Source organism: Peromyscus leucopus, chromosome 4 (assembly GCF_004664715.2).
Source record: "Peromyscus leucopus breed LL Stock chromosome 4, UCI_PerLeu_2.1, whole genome shotgun sequence".
Lineage (NCBI taxonomy): Eukaryota > Metazoa > Chordata > Mammalia > Rodentia > Cricetidae > Peromyscus > Peromyscus leucopus.
Window position 1 is genome coordinate 26337019 of NC_051066.1, and position 18820 is coordinate 26355838.

At 40.6% G+C, this 18820-nt stretch overlaps 1 long non-coding RNA gene and 1 pseudogene across 1 annotated transcript; both read right to left on the reverse strand.

Moving 5' to 3' along the window:
* Positions 1–359: 359 nt before the first annotated feature.
* On the reverse strand, positions 360–967 carry LOC119087755. The gene is made up of 2 exons (XR_005091229.1): positions 859–967; positions 360–578 (listed from the first exon to the last, which is right to left on the reverse strand). It is a non-coding gene; the product is annotated as an uncharacterized LOC119087755 (long non-coding RNA).
* Positions 968–3219: 2252 nt separating this feature from the next.
* LOC114703043 lies at positions 3220–3891 on the reverse strand (annotated as a pseudogene).
* Between the last annotated feature and the right edge of the window lie 14929 nt (positions 3892–18820).

Genomic DNA, 18820 nt, shown 5'->3' on the forward strand with positions numbered 1-18820 from the left:
GATAATCTATTCAGTTCTACAATGCTTCAAAGAAATATCATTATCTTCTTGGTAGGCCATGCTAATTATCACACACTAATTAGCCTGGAACCACAGTCTCTACCTCAATATCCACCCTTCCCCCATGCTACCTCAAAAAAAAAAAAAAATCCCAACAAATGAGCAAATAAAAGCTCAGTAATGCACACTGTATATGTACATTTATAGTCATATATTAAGTCAGCTTTATGTGTGGTTAGAGATTAAGACTGGTAAAGATAAGTATAGCTCTCTAGACAGATATAAATACACGTAGATAAAGGACATTACAGAAGTAAAGTACTAATCCCTGAAGTTAAGTCAAGAATGAAAAGATGGAAAGCGGTCTCTTTGGGCTTTATTACAATAAAAACTAACAACCTGGATTGTTAAAAGGAACTGATGTTCTCCTCCTCCTTCTCATGACAGCAACATTGATGTTATTAAAAGAAGATATTTGTGAGTCTCCCCCTCTTCTTCCCCTTCCTTCTCTTCCTCCTCTTCCTTTTCCTTCTCCTCCTCTTCCTCCTCATGACAGCAACATTGATGCTGGCCTCTTCCTTGCAAAGAGAAGGAACAGGATATTGTGACTGAGAAGTTAGCACGAAGCCAGCAGACTTATCTTTTGCATGCATTCCAGTTTTTCCACTGGATCTTTATGCAAGCTGGTGTTACTTTGGTAACATAATGATAGATAACACATCTTCCAGTTCTTCAGGTGGTGCTTTAGAAGGAAGAAAACTAGGCAGAGAAGAGAAAGAAGACGACTGGGTGGAGAGCTGAAGGTGAGGGTTGTAATTATAGAAAGAGTCGTTAGCTGTTGGTCTGCATGTTCCATACCTGTCTTTGTTGTTGTTGTTGTTGTTTTTCTTAGTCTTAAATGTTTGGGAAATATCATGCAGTCTGGGTTGAGAAACTGACTTGAATGAATATCAGCCCTTGTTTGCTCCAACTGGAAGTTAAGAAAAACAATTCCTTATTTGTCTAAGATGTTTCTGAAGGTTTGAGATGTTTATGTGCTGTCCATTAAACATTTCGATTTGGTCCTATCAGAATAAACTATATCATGCTGAGATTAAAACAAACCAAGCAAACAAAACCATCAGGGCTGTAATCTCAGCACTCAGGAGGCAAGAGGATCAGGAATTCGAGATCATCTTCGGCTACATACCAAGTTCAAGGTCAGCTTGGGCTACATGAAACCCTGTCACAAAACTAAGTAACAAGCAAAATAACTAAATCAAGACTCGAATGACAGTGGCACAAGCTAATGATCTCACACAGAATCTTTGGCAGGCAGGTGAGTCAGCTGTCTGGGTGGCTGGTCTCTAAGCCTCAAGGTAGCAGCACTTGCCACTTAGATCGTGGGACCAAAGTCTGAACATTGGTACACTATGTATGACTGTCGTTTCAAGAGAAAAGGACCTAGAGGGGCCAGCCTTGCCCTTTACCACCCTGGCCAAGACTTACCATATAATGCCTCAAAGAAAAAAATTTAGGTTGTTCACAGTACCAGAATAATAGAACTATTTTTTTTCCACATGTTTGTGTCAGTATGTATACTTAAAGTGATAGAAAATACGAAAAACATAGGCTGTATTTTGAGGAAATTGGGGACCAAAGTTCTCTGATTCTGGTACCGGTTCTGTCATTTGACACGGGAAGTGCTTTCAGCCCCTTTGGAAGGCAAACATGAACGCTTCTACTTGACCCACCTTGCAGGGTGGTGGTGAGGGTCAGAATGGCTGGCACAGACTGGACTCCGCGGGGGACAGTGTTCAACTGCAGAACAGTACAGAACACAGTCGCATTACGCTGACCCATTCCTCGAGCAGATACTATTTTAAAAAACTCTGGACTTGAGGCTGGGTTCTGCTCAGAGAGCAGCTGTGAATTTCAAGAGGAAGACGGACTTCCTCCTTAAAGGTGCCATGTGTGGGGCATCTGGAAGGAAACGCAGAGACAGACTGGAGCTGTAAAAGCTCAAGACGGGTCTGGGCGTCACGAATGGTTTCCGAGGAACTGTAGGAGAAGTGAGAGGTAGTTGTGGGGAGGGGCAGTTCTGTGATGGAGAAGCGGTGAGGGCCGCTGACAAGTGCGCCCCAGATTCAGGTGTTAAGAGGAAGCCACGGCAGGCTGCCGAACAGGAAGGTGACACGATAAAAACGCAGTTTAGCAGGATTAATTGGGCACTGTCTCTAAGATGGTTTTAGAGTGAAACCCTGGGTGCAAGGACCTCACGTAATTACAACTTGAATAGAGATGGAGAATGGGGAGGGAGAAAAATGTGAAGATAAAGATTAACACAGTGTACTGCTGATGAGATAAGGGGGAGAAGAGAGACTCAAGAATGCCCCCAAGTTTAAAGCTGAAAGACAACAAAAACTGCTTTGCACTTCTGTCGTATAAGGAAAGCTGTCTTAAAACTTTGACATATGGGAGTTACGTAATTACTTATTACCAAAATGAGGGCTAATGACAAATTGTTCCTTTTCATCTCTTTGAGGTGGCCACATAAGTTTGCAGGAGAAAAATGGAATGTAAGGTTTGAGAAGTATATTGCACTATGTCCGCCCACCCCACCCCTCCAAGCCCACCTCCCCATCCCCTCTGTGCAAATCCAGACTTGAGTGTGGCTCTTTTTTTTCCCCTTGCTGCTGTCCTTATTTATTAAATGTTTCTTCTGTCACTGAAAACAGGAAGTTTACAGGAAGGGGTTGGATGGGCTTAGCTCAGTAATACAATACCTGCCTGACATGAAAGAGGCCCAGGGTTCCATCCTCAGCACTGCTGAAATAAATGAGTCCTTGTGCTGGGGAAGTTGGTAGAGCGCTTGCCTGGTGGGCACGAAGTCCCGGCTCCCTCCTCACTACCACATAAAGTCAATGTGGAGCTGAGGAACTAATTGCAGCACTCAAGAGATAGAGGCTGGAAGACCGGAAACTCGAGGTTATTCTATGCTGCACAGCAAGTGAGAAGCCAGCCTGGATACGTGAGACTGTCAAAGAAAACACAAAAGCAATCCAGTGCAGAGGACTTCAGGGGTGGCTCCAGAAGGCAGAGGACCCAGAGCTGGGGAGGGATGGCACTCCTGGTCCCACCCAGCCTAGCTCTGGGCAGCACTCAGAATTTGCCATCTGCTCCACTTTCGAGGGTCTGGGCAAGGTCTTCAGGCTGGGCAGTCACTGTTAAGGTCCAGGGCTAGTTGATGGTCCCCCAGGAGAGAAAGCTCGGAGGCCTGGCTCGCTGATAGATCCCACAAGGCTGTAGAGCACTTCCTTCTTTGGCAACTCCTTGCTGGCAGAGGCAGCCTCGGCTGAGGTGGATCCTCTGAGGGATGTGTCCACAAAGCTCTCATCCACTGCCCTGAAGCGGATCTCCTCGCCAGTGTCCATGTACAGGTCACATGTGCCTTCCTCTGTCTCATACTCCCACACCCAGACCTGTTCTGCTTCATCAAACTTGGCAGGCTGCTGCAGTGACTCGGGGCGAGGGGGTGGGTGGGGGGATAAGAATGTCATCGAAGAACCCTAAAGAGATGTGCCTCTGGTGTGCCTTTGATCTTCCCGATGAGAATCTCATCCAGGAACCGGTGGAACACCACGTATTGGAAATAGACTTTGGTGTGTGGTGCTCTGTCCTCTGGGAATACATACGCATCTTCCAGCTTGGTGATATCAAACAGACAGATGCAGAGTCTCACATTGTACACAACCATGTTGGCCAATTTCTTGTTCAGCTCTTTGGCAATGGAGTCGTTGAGCTTCCATTCAAACTGCCACTGCGGTAGTGTGTCTCTTAAGGCCTTTGTTAGTATGCCCAGTACCACAGATTTGAAACTAGAATTCCCTATACCTTCTCATACACCTTCATGCTTCTCACTCAAATCTGCCTCAGATTACCTCCACGTCTTTGTTTCTTTAGGTCCTTTGTGGGAATGGTTCTTCTCTCATTCTCTGAAAAGTAATGGTTATGTCTTGACTTATACCCCAGTATATCTTTGGGCCCCTAGGAGACAATTTGATTTACATGGTTTGAGATTAGGACTCAAGGGATTCATGTCCCTCTATCTCTATAGTGACCAGATCATTCAGATTAAACAGGGACCATCATCTCCATTCAACGCTAAAAGAACCATGCTCCAGGAGACCTATCAGATCCAGGCAAGCCGGATGGCTGATGGCCTCCTCACTGCATCACAAACCACAGACAGAGTGCATCCTAGCCTTTCTGAAACCCACCCACTGCTGATCATAATGACCTGCCAAATAAGATGCCTGTGTTCACACTATTCCTAAGCGGTATCTCTTTACACACTTCATTTGTATGTTTTTAATCATCACAGCCACTGGCATGAAAGATGTTGCTAGTATACATTTTACAGATGGGGAAACTGAACCCAGGAAGGTGAGTCAGTAGAACATTTGAGAAACAGCAGAGCTGGGATTGTCCCGAGGGGGTCTGATTTCTTAGTCTGTCCAATGGAAAGCCCAGGTATCAGAGGAACTGAAGTCAAAGATTGGCTGGTGTTTCTACACAGCTGTCTTTAAGCCAACCCCTACTTTTGCTAACAGTGAGCAATTTATTCTACATTCTAGATATTCTTAGAAACTGTTAAGCTGAGTTAATTGATTGAAAGACAACTAATGTTGGGGAGGGAAGAGTATGGACAAAGTAGTATCTTAGTTTATGTTCTCTTGCAGTGATAAACATCATGCCCAAAAACAATGGGGACAAGAAAGGGCTTATTTCAGCTTGCAGTTGTAGTCCATGAGGGAAGTCGGGTGAGAAGCCAAGGCAAGAACAGAAGAGGGAGGGCAGGACCTGAAGCAGAGGCCGCGGAGGAATGCTGTTTACTGGCTTGCTCAGTCTGCTTTCATACACAACCCAGGACCACCTTTCCAGAGACAGCACTGCCCAAGTTGAGCTAGGCCCTTCCACATCAATCATTGGTCAAAAAATTGCCTCCACAGTCTTGCCCGCAGGCCAATCTGATGAAGCATTTTCTCAGTAGAGATTCCTCTTCCTGGATAAGTCTAGCTTATGCAGAGTAGACACAACCCAACCAGGATAGGAGTCATGAAAAAAGAAACCTTCAATAATTTTCACCACTACAAAGGAGAGAGAAGGATGGAAATGAAGCTTCTAGTCAGAGCTTAAGATAAAATTACACCCAGTCTGACTTTCCCAAGTCTCACCTCCTTTCAATCAGATGGAAACCAGGGCTCTTTTTGCAACATTTTTTTTCAGAACATTTCCAAGTATTACTTCTCATTATTCTTATATTATTCCATTTGCATTTTAAGCATACAGTGTAAAGGCTTGAAAACAATGAAACATGCAAATAAGGAAGCTGAAAGTGTTCTTTGAAAAGTTAAGTGATGAAAAGTAACAGCATTCAAGCTCTTTAAATGCAATACATTATCTATTAAATCGGCTTTTCTGTCTTCCCCACCTTCCCCCTGCTTTTGTTACACTCTGCCTTCAAATAAAAAAAAAATCCACAATAGCATTTTTGTAGGGAAAAGTAACTTTCAGAGTGTGAATTACTTATTTTTAATTTTACAAACATAATATCTGTTTTGTAAGGGAAAGAATTTACCATGGGTGGGTAAAACTAGAATTCTCTCTTGCTGCTATTGGAGGTATTGTCTAAGTAACAGGAACACACATGATACTGGATACACTTAAATCTTGTACTATCAGGAAGATAAAGAGTATTCTCTCTTTCCAGGTCAAGACCAGTGAATTCCACTAAGAATGCTCTTAACTAGTTGAACCATCACACAGACATTCAGGTTTCATTGCAAAGAGCTAGGTTTTATAACTTCTGCTTAAATAAAGTCAGTTTTCAAATTGTCATCTTTAATAATCTACATGCTGTGGGTGGGAGGAAGGGAACCAATTCTATTTTATTTAACTGTCTTGTGAAGTGCTTAAGATAGCCATCTACACAGATCAACTCAGAGAAAGTGTGCCTTGTGACAACAGTGAGGACAAAAGGCACCGAATTCTTCAAGGAGGTTGAGACTGTAGTGTTTGTTTAAAAGCACCTGCAGATGTGCCTTGGGTGACACCTCCATCTTTGAACTCCTTCACGCTCACTTCTGAGTAGGCTTGGAGTCTTTGCAGGTTCTGATTCTAACTTTGCTGTACTCTGGCAGATAACATTGGACAGTGTAGTATCGGCGTTCAGTGTAGGAGTATGACTAATCTCAGGAAATGTGGAAGTGCTGGTGGTGCATGAACCAAAAAGCAAAGCTCTATCTTATTTATTTATTTATTTATTTATTTATTTATTTATTATCTATTTATTTACCTATCAGATCTTTCATTTGTACCTGGCAGGCCTTTCTCACTGCCCTGGAGGGTTCATCTCCTTCAGCTTCTCCTACCTGCACTAGTCTCCTAGGCAGGCAGGATCCATTCCTCCCAGGAATATTTTATTGTAAATTCAGATCCTCCATATAGGAAGGGCTTTATTATTTTTAAGTATAAAAGTAATATAGCTGGGTGGTAGTGGTGCACACCTTTAATCCCAGCACTTGAGAGGCAGAGAGACAAGTAGATCTCTGTGAGTTCAAGGCCAGCCTGGTTTACAGAGTGAGTTCCAGGGCAGCCGGGCTGTTACACAGAGAAACCCTGTCTCAAAACAAACAAAAAACAATATAAACTTATTCCTTAAAATACAGAAAATTATTTAAAAAAAAAAAAAGAAAGAAAAAAAAAACCACTCATCACCCCAACCAAAGACAAGCTATACCCATTCAGATTATGTTTTGATTTGGTTTGGTTTGGTTTGGTTTTGGTTTTTCAAGACAGGGTTTCTCTGTGTAGCTTTGTGCCTTTCTTGGATCTTGCTCTGTAGACCAGGCTGGCCTTGAACTCACAAAGATCCTCCTGCCTCTATCTCCCAAGTGCTGGGATTAAAGGTGTGCACCACCACCGCCAGGCCCAGATTATGTTTTAAACCATTGCATATATACACCAGTTTATATACTATCACACACACACACACACACACACACACACACACACAATAACCTGCTTTTCCCACTACACTACTAAGTTAATGGTAATACTCAAAGCTCTTTCTGGAAAACACTTGGTACACTCTCTCTGAGCCCCATCACCACCACCATGTCAGAGAGATGCAGAGAAAACTGCCCATCTAATAAATCAAGTCACTCAACACATAGAATCCAGAACAATTCTCCTAACTCCTTCCAGCTCTAACAAAGTAGGGCTCCCTGGAGGCAGTACCAGCCTCTGTACCCCAGAGCTCAGGTATCAGTCCTGGAGCATTGGGTGTATCGAGCCAGCCAATCACCCTGCTTTCTTGTTCCTCCTCTTCTTCTGCCCTTCTTTTCACAAGTTGGTTCTCATCTCGGTTCTCTTATCTCCTGTATTTTCATATATTTCTATTTTCTCTTACTACAGTTTTACATTCTTTGAGTTTCTCTATTTACTTTTCCAGCTCTTGCATTAACATATCTTCCTTTTTATTAACACATTTTATATAACTTAATGGATTTTGTGGTGACAGGCTTTTAAGTTATCTTCGTATTGACAGTAATTTATTTATTTCTCAAGAGCTGGTACTTCTTAGTTGATCTGTTTTATGTAATAGTTTCTTGACTTTCTCTGAGGGTTTTTGTTTTCTTTTCTTCTGTTTCTTAATGATCTTTGTTTCTTTGGAGTTTAGATTTGTTTGCTTCTCTTCTATTTTCTGTATCTCTTTGCCAATGTTTCTTCCTGTCTCTTGGCTATGCTGTGACATTTAGGGAAAAGGTTTTCTTGTTGCTATAGAAGCCCCGCTACTTGCTGAAGGAGCTCTGGTGTGGCAGAGCACTAAGACAGGACTATGTGTGAAGCATGAACTAGCAGTCTTCCTTTCTGGATAGAGGGTCAGAAGCTAACCTTGAGACAGAAGATCCCACTTGATCACTAAATAGAAAAGGGCTTCTCAGCACCCAAACCAGGACTCTCTCCCCAGGAGTCATTCAATTTTTTGAGACCTGAAGTTTTAGAATAACTTTCTAGGAATAAATGACACCTTAGATTTCATATCAATTTGAGGGCAAAGGGCAAGTATCACTAGTACAGATGCATGATTTCAATTCTGAAATCCAAAGATCCCTTAAACAGCAATTTTTTTTCAAAGTACACGACAGACTTCAGGTCACAAATCTAAGTTGAACTGATGGCAGCTATTGCTTTTGCTTCTCAGTTTAAACAGTGTAGAATAATGCATGGACATAGGGCCTTGCTGTGTCTACTTTGAAAGGGAACCGTGGGTTTCCCTACAGAAAAAGGAAAGCATTTGAGTGAGAACTGCTGCCCTATCCTCACTACGGTGTAGATGAACTATATCCACTTCCCAAAGATATTCCATTCAAAGGGGATTCCCAACAAAAGACAGACATTTGAAAGACAAACTGGAGATTAAATTCATTTCCACTTTTACACAGTTGTGCTTTCATAATTTTTATTGCTGGCCAGGTTTTTCTTACTTTTTTTTTTTAGCTTATACTTACGAAGTTTAAAGAAATCAATAGTAAGTTTTAACCAGGATATCCTAACTTATACCCACACAGGAAAAGTTTTAGTGATCCAAATTTATTGGCATCACTTGGAGTTGAGTTTTCTTGTCTTCTTCCAAGTCCTTTTAGTCTTAAACTAGTTGTTTCGTTGTCTTGTATGTGTATACTGGTGGCACTGGATCAAACCCAGAGCTGAAGGCATGTCAAGCAAACACTGTCTTTGAGCAATATCCCCAGGCCACCTTGGCTGGGCTATTTCTTGTCACATGTGCAATAGTCATGGATACTGACTTTAAACCAACAGTGGAAAAAAAATCATGAAAATGAAACTTGCACTTAGAAATGGCTCCTCAGCCAGAAGTATGCATATCAGCACATGTAATTCACCAGTTAGCTCAGCTAGGCAGGTGCATTGTTTCCAGTTACATGTCAAGTCATAAGGCAGAAGTTAGATTAGGCTCCCTCCTTAGCAGAGCCCAAAGCCATTAATATAAAATCCAAGACCCATTCTTTAATTAAAAAAAAAAACAAACTAGAAACTATTGTCAGAAATCACTTAATAAAAAAGTAATTTATAATACACACCCTAATTAATAATTTACCTTCTAGGATAAAATAATTATCAAAAGTAATTACAATTAAAACATACTATTTCTTTTTTAAGTATAGAAATAATCAGAAGCAGAGATAATCTTGGGCAACAAGTTCAACTACAGTTATTCCTCTCTGTCAATTGTGTCCTATTACCAATGTTTTATTTTTTAATCAGAGGTCCCACTGCTTACAGTCCATTCCACTGGTAATTGTGACTTTGCAAATGATAAAAACTTCTAAGCACAATCCAGTTTTAATTTCATCTAAGAAAGAGATCCACTAATTTAAAAGCATTTAAAAAAAAGTACAACCAGATGCTTAAAGCTTAATAAGGGATTAAAATTGGTTTAAATTAGGCCACACAGAGTTACTGGCCTAGAACCAAACTCTGATTAAACAAGAGACGGCAGGGAGATTAGGAGAGTCGAATGTGCACAGTATCTCCCAGGTCACAACATTATAAGAACAGGAGCTCTGTGTCTATTTTTCATTGTCATGTCCCCACATCCTTCCAAATGTAGCAAAAGGTTCACACTTAGAACTTGAATTCTTATTGAGAAAATTAAACAAAGAATTTTTTTTAATTTGATATGAATGTAAGCAAGCTGTGGTGGTTGCCCTTCTCCTAAGGAGCAGGACAAGACTGTTCTCCCCAGCAAGGTAGGAGGGAGGCAGTAGTGCTGGCTAATTATTCTTCCTGGCTACCTACTTCTGGGAGGAACCAGCTAGATTAGGCCCAGCTCATCTCTGACTCTTTGCCCAGGGTGACCACATCCAATAGAGCTAGATCCATGTGAACACAAAGGGCCCTCCAGTCCGAAAAGGCTACTCTTGCTTCCGGAATCCTCATAGAGCTGTGTACAACCACAACCGGAATTGCTTCATAGACCAGCTCTTCCCTCTGTCCAGCCTTACTTCCTTTCTTCTTCAAATTACCAACCACAAGAGCACCCCCTAATACATCCTCTCTTTGTTAGTCCCCAGAGGGGAAGAGTGCTCCCCAATGGAACCCCACCAGTGACCAGATGTGTCCAATAGTTGAGAAAAACTATAGCTTTAGAAAAACAAAATCTCTTACAACATAGTTTCCTGGATCCCGTCTTGTGTTACCTAGCTGAGGATGAACTTCAGTGAGCTGGTGAGGAAACGCTAGAGATGAAAGACTTCAACTGCAACAGACAAGAATCACAGTGGGCAGATGATCAGCAGTGCCACACTGTGGGAGCCGGTCTTGCAAACAGGTGTGGATTTCATTTACTTGATGTCTAGGAGCAGTGGTGCCACAAAGGAGCATAAATGGTTATCAACAGCATGGAATTAAGAAGCCAACAGATTCGGGCTAGAATGTTTTCTACATAACAACTTGCCCACCATGTAACCTTGGCTAAGCCCCTCAATTTCCCTAAGCCTCAATAATGAAGATAATTGTGCACACAACTATTCATTTTGTTGCCTGTTTTATGCTTGACAAAATAACTAAAACATATAGTAGGAAGTAACTAGATGGCAGAGATACTTATGTCATTAAAAAATAGTTATTCCTAAGAAAGGAGAAAGATGACATCCTTCTATTGTCAATCTCCCAATCTGAAAAGCAAGTGACTGTTTTTGTTACCAAGGGGAAAATAATCCTCTGCACTTTGGTTTCCAGTGCTCAAAAAATGAGAGCACTGATTTCCCAGGGAGATAGAGGAAGAGGCGTGGGGGAATCTCACTCCTACTGGCTTCTAGAAGATGAATGATGGGTGGAGTGTTTCTACTTCTGTCTATACAAATCTATACACATATTATGGATACTTAGATTAGGACACGGATTGTACTTTTATTTTTATATTTACATGCAAAGGTCATGGAAAGTTCATCTTCAGTGAAGATCTTGTCATTTAAACTAAGGTTAGGAGACTTGTGGTTTCCACTATAACAGAATAGAGTTATAAGAAAAGTCCTTTCTCCCAATAGCAACTATAAAATTGAACTAAACATTCAAAAGACACCATCTCAGTATTCTGGAATTAAACAACATTGTAAAAAAAAAAAAAAAAAAAAAAAAAGACAAACACCCCTGGAAACTACTGAGCTCTATCTGAGCATACTACAAGCCTGGCACCTTGCCCAGGGCTGATACTATTACTCCTTCAGCTCTCAGGCCAGTAGTCTGACAGAAGAAAGCTAAGAAAGACAGAAATTTTGCTGTTCCTACTAAGTACACACTTAACTTAGCATTGTTATCTTAAAAATAAATAACTAAAGAGCATGCAGTCAAGGGAAGGCCAGAGTTCCATTAGCCTAATGTTGCTAGTTGGTTTGGAGCAAGCATTGTTGTGACAGAGCACACTGAGTTGCAACACAGTTTGGGAAAATAAGCCTTCCACAGAGGATGTGAGAAACATCCACAAGAGGTCATGTACATTCAGAGCTACCCGTAAACTCCAGGTTTACAAGAGCTGAATTTGAACACACAATGGGAAGACTTAGCAAAAAAAATTCTCATCAAAACTCAGAGTTGATTTGAAGATGATCTGAAATTTGAATACGCTGCCTGTTCCCACTCTTTCAGTAGAAAATGAAAGCCATACTGTGGAGCAAGAAATTTGGGCATAACCTCTAACCAATAACTGACTGAAACAAGGCCATTTAGATACAATTAGGCTCAAAGCTAAAAATAAAGAAAACAAGCTAAATAAGGTCTCTGGGGCCATACACTGCCCTAGAATGACAGGCTTTCTAGACTTAGTCCAGGAAAATTATCAAACACAAAATAAACAAACAGAAATTCTTGAGAGGAAAAAGTCAGAACCAGGCGGTTGCTGGAAGAGATAGTCTAAACTGTCCAACAGTTTCCAATCAGCTCCACCAAGTCATGGAAAGAAACAAAGAATGGTTGCCCATACTCAGGAAGCAGAGAAAGAAGAGCAGTTTCTAGAAATGGTCTTTCCAGGAAAACGTGTTGGCCTGAAAACAGCTTCATAAATATTTGTAAAGAACTGAAGGAAACTACTGGAGCAGTGAGAGGAAAACACAGCAGTGCTTCAGAACACAGAGACTCTCAGAACACAAGACCTCAGAGAACCAAGTCCAAACATGGAGTGGACAAGTGCAATAACTGAAATAAAAACCGCACCAGAGGCTCTTATCAGAATAAATGACATGTCAAAAAAAATTGAGAACTCGAAGATACACTGAGGGAAATTGCCCACCCTAAAACAGAATGATGGGAAATGAACTTAGCCTCAGAGGACCATGTGAAATATCAAGCACACAACATACATGTAGAGATACTTCAGAGGAGACAAGAGAAGAGAAAAAGCTAAAGGAATAATGGCCCCAAATTTTCCAAATTTAATTCTTATTTTTAAAAGCATTTATCTGAAGATCCAGGGAACTGAATGAACTCTAAGTAGGACAAAATAATCTATACCCAGGAATTCCATAGTCAAACTGTTTGATGGCAAACAGATACACTGTAAACAATAAATGATAGAATAATAAATAAATAAATAAATAAATAAATCTTGAGGTTATCAAAAGGAATGACTTGTCTTGTGCAGGTGGCAGCAATGTAATTTCTCAACAGAAACAAAAGAATGAAAAACTCAAAATTCTAAAATCTATCATCCACTTTCAGCAGCCATTTTTTGTGATAACTAAATGCTAAATCAGTAAATTTGATGAAATGAAAGCAGAGAGTAAGAGACACAGACAGCATGCTTGTCACACAGTAGGACTGTTCTGCCACTCCCTTTCACATCCTCCTTTGTCATTTTCTTAGCCTTTTCTGTCCCCCATCACCATCTTTTCCTCCTTTCATGCCATGGCTTCTATGGCAACTTAAGCAGTTATGTAGATTGCCCATCCCGGAAACAGTTCTCCAACACAGGGAAGCCCTGAACCTCACGTTTGGATTACAGATGTTCCAGCATAGCCTCTGCCTTTAGAAAGTAACTCTATTTCTAGTGAGCGGTCCAACTTTGGAAATCTTTATGAAAAAGAAAAAAGGTAAGTTGGATACGCAAAACTGTAATTTCAAGGTGTCTTGCATTCCTAGACCTGTAGCTTAAGAAACCCAAAGAAAAGACATCATGTCTGTATCTAGCTTCAGCTCCACAATTACATTTTTTAAAGCACACCTAGAGGCCTCAGCAGTTGCTTTATTTATAGCAAGGTCTTGGTGTTTGTTCACTAATATCTACAGAAAAGCATTTTGTTCATTTCTGTGCACTGATTTGCCGTGGGCTTGAGGGCAGAAGACCTTGAAAATCACCATACTCTCCAGGCAGCATCTTTCTGTAAGAGTCGTCAGATACGGAGGAAATTGGGCAGCCTTTCAGCTCCAAGCTGAACACGACAGCTAGGGGCTAGCATCAGGTGGGAAAGTTACACAGTGTTCTTGGAGCTCGGTGCTGATACTGTACCGGCTAAGCTGGTACACTTGTTGGTGCAGTATGCTACAAGGACATTCAAATTAAGCTCCTTTTTACAGTGTTGAAAGGACATAATGTGAGGCAGGCTTCACGAAATAAACTTTTTTTTTTTTTATCAGAAATGAAATACCAATAATTAGAACTCTGCCCAAGCCAGCAGCTTGATCTGGTGGGAGAATCAAAGGCAGCAGGTCCTCATAGCAAATCCTTGGGGGAGGAATCAAGAACTCAGTCTCATTCTCCTGCTGAGACAGAGTTTAAGTAAAATGTGGTAGCGTTTACATGGGTTGGGTCTCAGTTTCTTCTCTGTAAAATTAAGACACTAGTCCATTTGACCTCCAGGGTCTAAAAACACTTAAAAGGAAAAGAAGCTTATAAAATTGTTACCAATCTCAACTCAGTTTTGTCCATTGCTAACTCATAAACGTTTTTTTAAAATATTTTGCCTGGAACTGATTGTTACCCTCATTTGACAATCTGGCAGATGATCCTCCTGCATCAGATTATGAGAGCTCCAAAGATACCAGGAAACAACTTGCCATCATATTTTACCAAATTATTTATATTTAAGGAGCTTCTAGAACCAAATTATGACCAGATTTAAAAAAAAACAAACTTGAGATTAATATTCACAAAATTGCCTTCTTCCAGACTTATTTTTCCTAGGTAGAATCATGTCTTGGATTTCATTACAAGATATTCAAAATATTTTCCACCTACTTTCCATGGAACTACAGAAAGTTTAGCTTGAATATAGTTAGATACAAGACAGGATACATCCACTAGCTTTTGGTGGTCTAATTATCACTCCCTGTGTTCCTCATAAAATGCGCACACTTATGCTCCCCACCCTGTTTTGGACGGGATTTTCCTACCCAAGTACTCAACTTCAGGGAATACATTTGACACAAATTCATAGTTAGAGGATCAGTGCTTGGCTGCTCTCTTTTCCCTTTCAGTCAATAGCCAATGTTGAACAAAAAGAGACCAGATAGGAGTTGGGGAAGGGGGACAGGGTGGATAAATTCACCAATTGAAAACATGCTCAAGGGGCTCCCTATAATGAGTGATAATCCTTCCGTCAGGAGCCCTGCTGCCTTCTCTGTTTCCTGACTCAAGTTCTCATTTTTGTGTTCTGCAAGACCTCACTGCTGAGAGGTTTATGTTTCAAGCTGGCTGTTTTTCTGAATCAATTGTTAAACACTCTAATTTGCATTAACTCTAGTCTAGTCCTGGGAATCCATCCAGTAAAAAGGGAACAAAGATATTTGCATTTGGGATCACTGATTTCTCCCAATTTAATCCATAGGTGAAAGAAAATCATCTTGTAAAGGCACATTATCTTGAGATGGTCCTTAACTGTTAATGGTCAGGCTCCTCACGGATCACATGTGACAGGAAGCCATGTTTGTGGTTTGTTTCTCAGTATAGCTCCTTAGTGCAGCCATCTTGCAGCAACTCCGTAAGAAACTAATGTTTTCGTTCAGCAAATAGGCATCACCTTCTTCAGCTGTCTCTCTATAAAGTCATTACTGGTTTTCTACACAAATTCAATTCTGAATGAATAATGAGAAAGGAATTCCTTTCAGTGACTGTTTTCTCTTGTAAATTCGAGGTTAATTGACTACCCTAGATTTCTCTTCATTGGGCTGATTCTTTCCCTGAATCAAAGCTAGGGGTTAGCTGAAGGTGTCTAACAGCTGATCATGATTCAGGGATGCTCTATTTGAAGACACATGTTGTAGTCACACTTTTTCCTCTTTGCCTGACCAAAGCTTATATCATCAGCTCGGTGGTGGAGAGGATAGACTACCATCTGTGATATTTAGTGAAAGATGATCCCTAGCCATAAGCAGCAGCTAGCCCTCACCACAGCAGCTGGGATCTGTCTCCAAAGAGAGTTATAGAGGAATCATTGCACGCATAACATTGCTTTGCAAGAATCTGATTAGATACAGCGTGGCAACCAAAAATGTGAACAAGCACAGTACAACTTTAGAAAGTGGAATTTACTATTCTATTCCCAGTTCTCTATGTGTGTTACATTTTGTCGGTAGAAAGCCACTGTTTCTCTAATTTTTGATGGAGCAAAATTATTTTTCATCATCTAAATAGCAACAATATTATGGAAGGAGAAAGATTAAATAGAGGTGTGAAAATGGAAGCCGGAAGTGCGTATCTGCCATTGCTCTTAGACAGAGGGCAGAATGGAACAGCCCTACACAGGCAGTGTGTAACCTTGTGAATGCACAAGGGGCAGCTAGGAACAAGAGCCAAACTATACTTCAGTGAGGCAGAGAAAGAAAAGTAGCATGTCTAATGAATTTGATGAATTTCAGAGTAACTAAACTTTTCCCACAACGTTCCTTGAAACAAATCCCAAAAAGTCACACCATTTTAAAAGATCAAGGGAACAAAATCCCATCAAACAAGGAAGGAAACAGCAGGCTCAGGAAGTCTCTGTTGTCTGAGAAAGTAGACCTCACATGGTCAGATTTTCTAATCTGGTGAGAGCTATGGGGAATGCACCTCCACTCCCACTGCCCCCATGCTGGGGTTCTAACCCAAGGCCTTGCACTTTACACAAGTGTTCCCTCCTGAGCTCCCAGCCCTAGGGAAGCTAGAAATGTAATGCTCTAAACAACTGTGCACATTCAATTTAACATTAGTCACCAGTCTAAATCCCTCATGCTTTGCAAACTGACAACACTGAAGTACAAAACATTTAAATTCAATGTCAAGTAGCTATCTCTGGGCAAATGCAGGTCTCCTGACACCAATTCTCTGTTCTGCCCATGCCTGTCAGTAACTGGCTTACTCTAAGTATATCAACAGTATAATGACTATGGGAAAGAAAATAAAACTACAGGAGATAAATTCCTCCCATTCTCTTGCACAAGTGATCCTGTTTGCAATGGTGCTGTTGAAGAGAAGCATCCCAGCCTCCCTAACACTCTGCTGTGAGAAGTAGGATGCTTCTGCTGTGCAGCCGCAGAGCCTCTGAAATACACGGGGCACTTCCCACATTAGCATATGACTCCAGGAGTACAAGCCACCTTCTTCTAGGATTGTGACACTTTCTCAAACTGACAAACGTGTTGACATCAGGCAATAAACACAACTGACCAGTATTTGCTAAGATGTTTTACTCCTCGATGCCTTGAAATAACAAACACTATTTTAAAACATTTAAAAATAACTTAAACTGCAGTATTTGCTTGTTCCTGTTGAGAACGACAAACAAAAATAGCTGCTCACGAAGGCTTGCATAAGATATGCTACATTTTTCTATAAAATCAGAGTCATTCTTCAATGTCAAAGGTTAAAATCAACAACACTGTCAAAAAAAAAAAAGATGAAGTAACCTAAGAGGGATATTTCATTCCAGCAAAGAAAAAAAAATATAATGCTCTGTGTAAGAACGTTAGTGAGTGCAGTGACTTTCATCTTACATCAGTGTGGAATGTATTATGTATGCACAATAGATTTGCAATGAAGCTGAGGACCAGTGCTGAACAAATGTACCTTGAAAGAACCTGCAGCCATGATCTCTAAAATAATTTAAATACCCAATATTACAAATGTAAGTACACATCACAGATTTTGTTTTCAAATGCATACATTCCTTTGCAGATAAGATCTGAGACACATAATCCATAGATGTTTAATATATTTTTATAATAAGGTTGATAATCAAAGCACAGCTTGGCATATTCACTAACTGAAGTTTTTTCATCTATTTCCTTTAGAACTGTTATAATCAACAACTGAAGATAGCTGGAAGAAACTGCTTTCCAGAGGAATGGCTTAATTCCTATCAAATGTTACAATTCAGGGAAAAATTATACGTACCACAAACCATACGACTAAATGTCCTCATATGTTATCAAAAAAATCAGATTAGAACACACACATTGTAAATAGCTGGTCACATGAGCAGACATCAAGCTAGAAGGTCATTTTGTTAGGACAGAGATGCTTAAAAAAGATCAAGGAAGACAGGAAACCGAACCGATAACTAAATACTACCATGATCTCATGCTTCATTTTGGGAAACAGTGCAGAGGCAATAAAGAGAATTTTAGGACTATTTTAGATACAAGTATGCAAGGATGGTGAGCTTGCTGTCTGCAAGGAGCTAACTGCTCTCTTATAAATGTCAGAACTGACTTTAGAAGGATCTGGGCCAATATAACATCATCTCAAGAAAAATAACAACTATTATTATAGAAGATGTTGCAAGCAGTATTTTGAATCATGTCATCCATACCAAATTGTTTCCAAAAACTAAACCAAGTAGGCCCCAATGTTTCATTAAGTTCTAACATTCAAGTAGGCAAATACTGGGCCATGGTGGCTCTTTTATTGTTATGTTTTTTTCATTGTGAGAAACAATTCTGGTTTCCCAAACATGCCAGATTTCTTTAAGGAGTGTGAAAACCCAACCTGGCATTTTGCATATCTCATGTACATATGCTTTCCAGCAGGGATCAGGGTATGTTCACATCTGCAGTCATTACCATGCAATGGTGCTTCAAATACTATTGGGACTTACTGCTTATCAGAAAACCATATTTGTCCATCAATCAACTTATTCAGATTATTCAAGATTTTAAAAGCAGGAAATACCTAACTTGTGTCATTTGCTTCATGTGTTTTCTTTCATACATTTTTCCCACATAAAATTCTGGGGTGTTTTAAAATAAGAGTTCAAAAAGTAAAGCATGTTCTTTTCCCCCTTGATTCTTCCTACATTTACTGTCGCAATCAACAGAAAATAAAATTCTGGCTTCATAGAGTGTTTACAACAGAAATATAAGTCTTACACCCCCTCTCTGTACGTAATGACATATGAGTGTCCCATCTTCTCTCTCTCTTTTTTTTTTTTTCTTTTGAGACAGGGTTTCTCTGTGTAGCTTTGCGCCTTTTCCTGGAACTCACTTGGTAGCCCAGGCTGGCCTTGAACTCACAGAGATCCGCCTGGCTCTGCCTCCCGAGTGCTGGGATTAAAGGCGTGCGCCACCACCGCCCAGCTGAGTGTCCCATCTTCTCATGAAGACCTTACACAATTACACGCATAATGTGTCATGAAACATGATTCCCCAGTGTCTGGACAAATTCAATTGGAGCACATCACTGTACTTTAATAATACGGCAGGATGCAAACATAAATTCTGATACCAATTGGCTCACCCTTCTCAACCAATGAGGGTCCCTTGCCCTTCACCCTGCCCAACTCTCCTT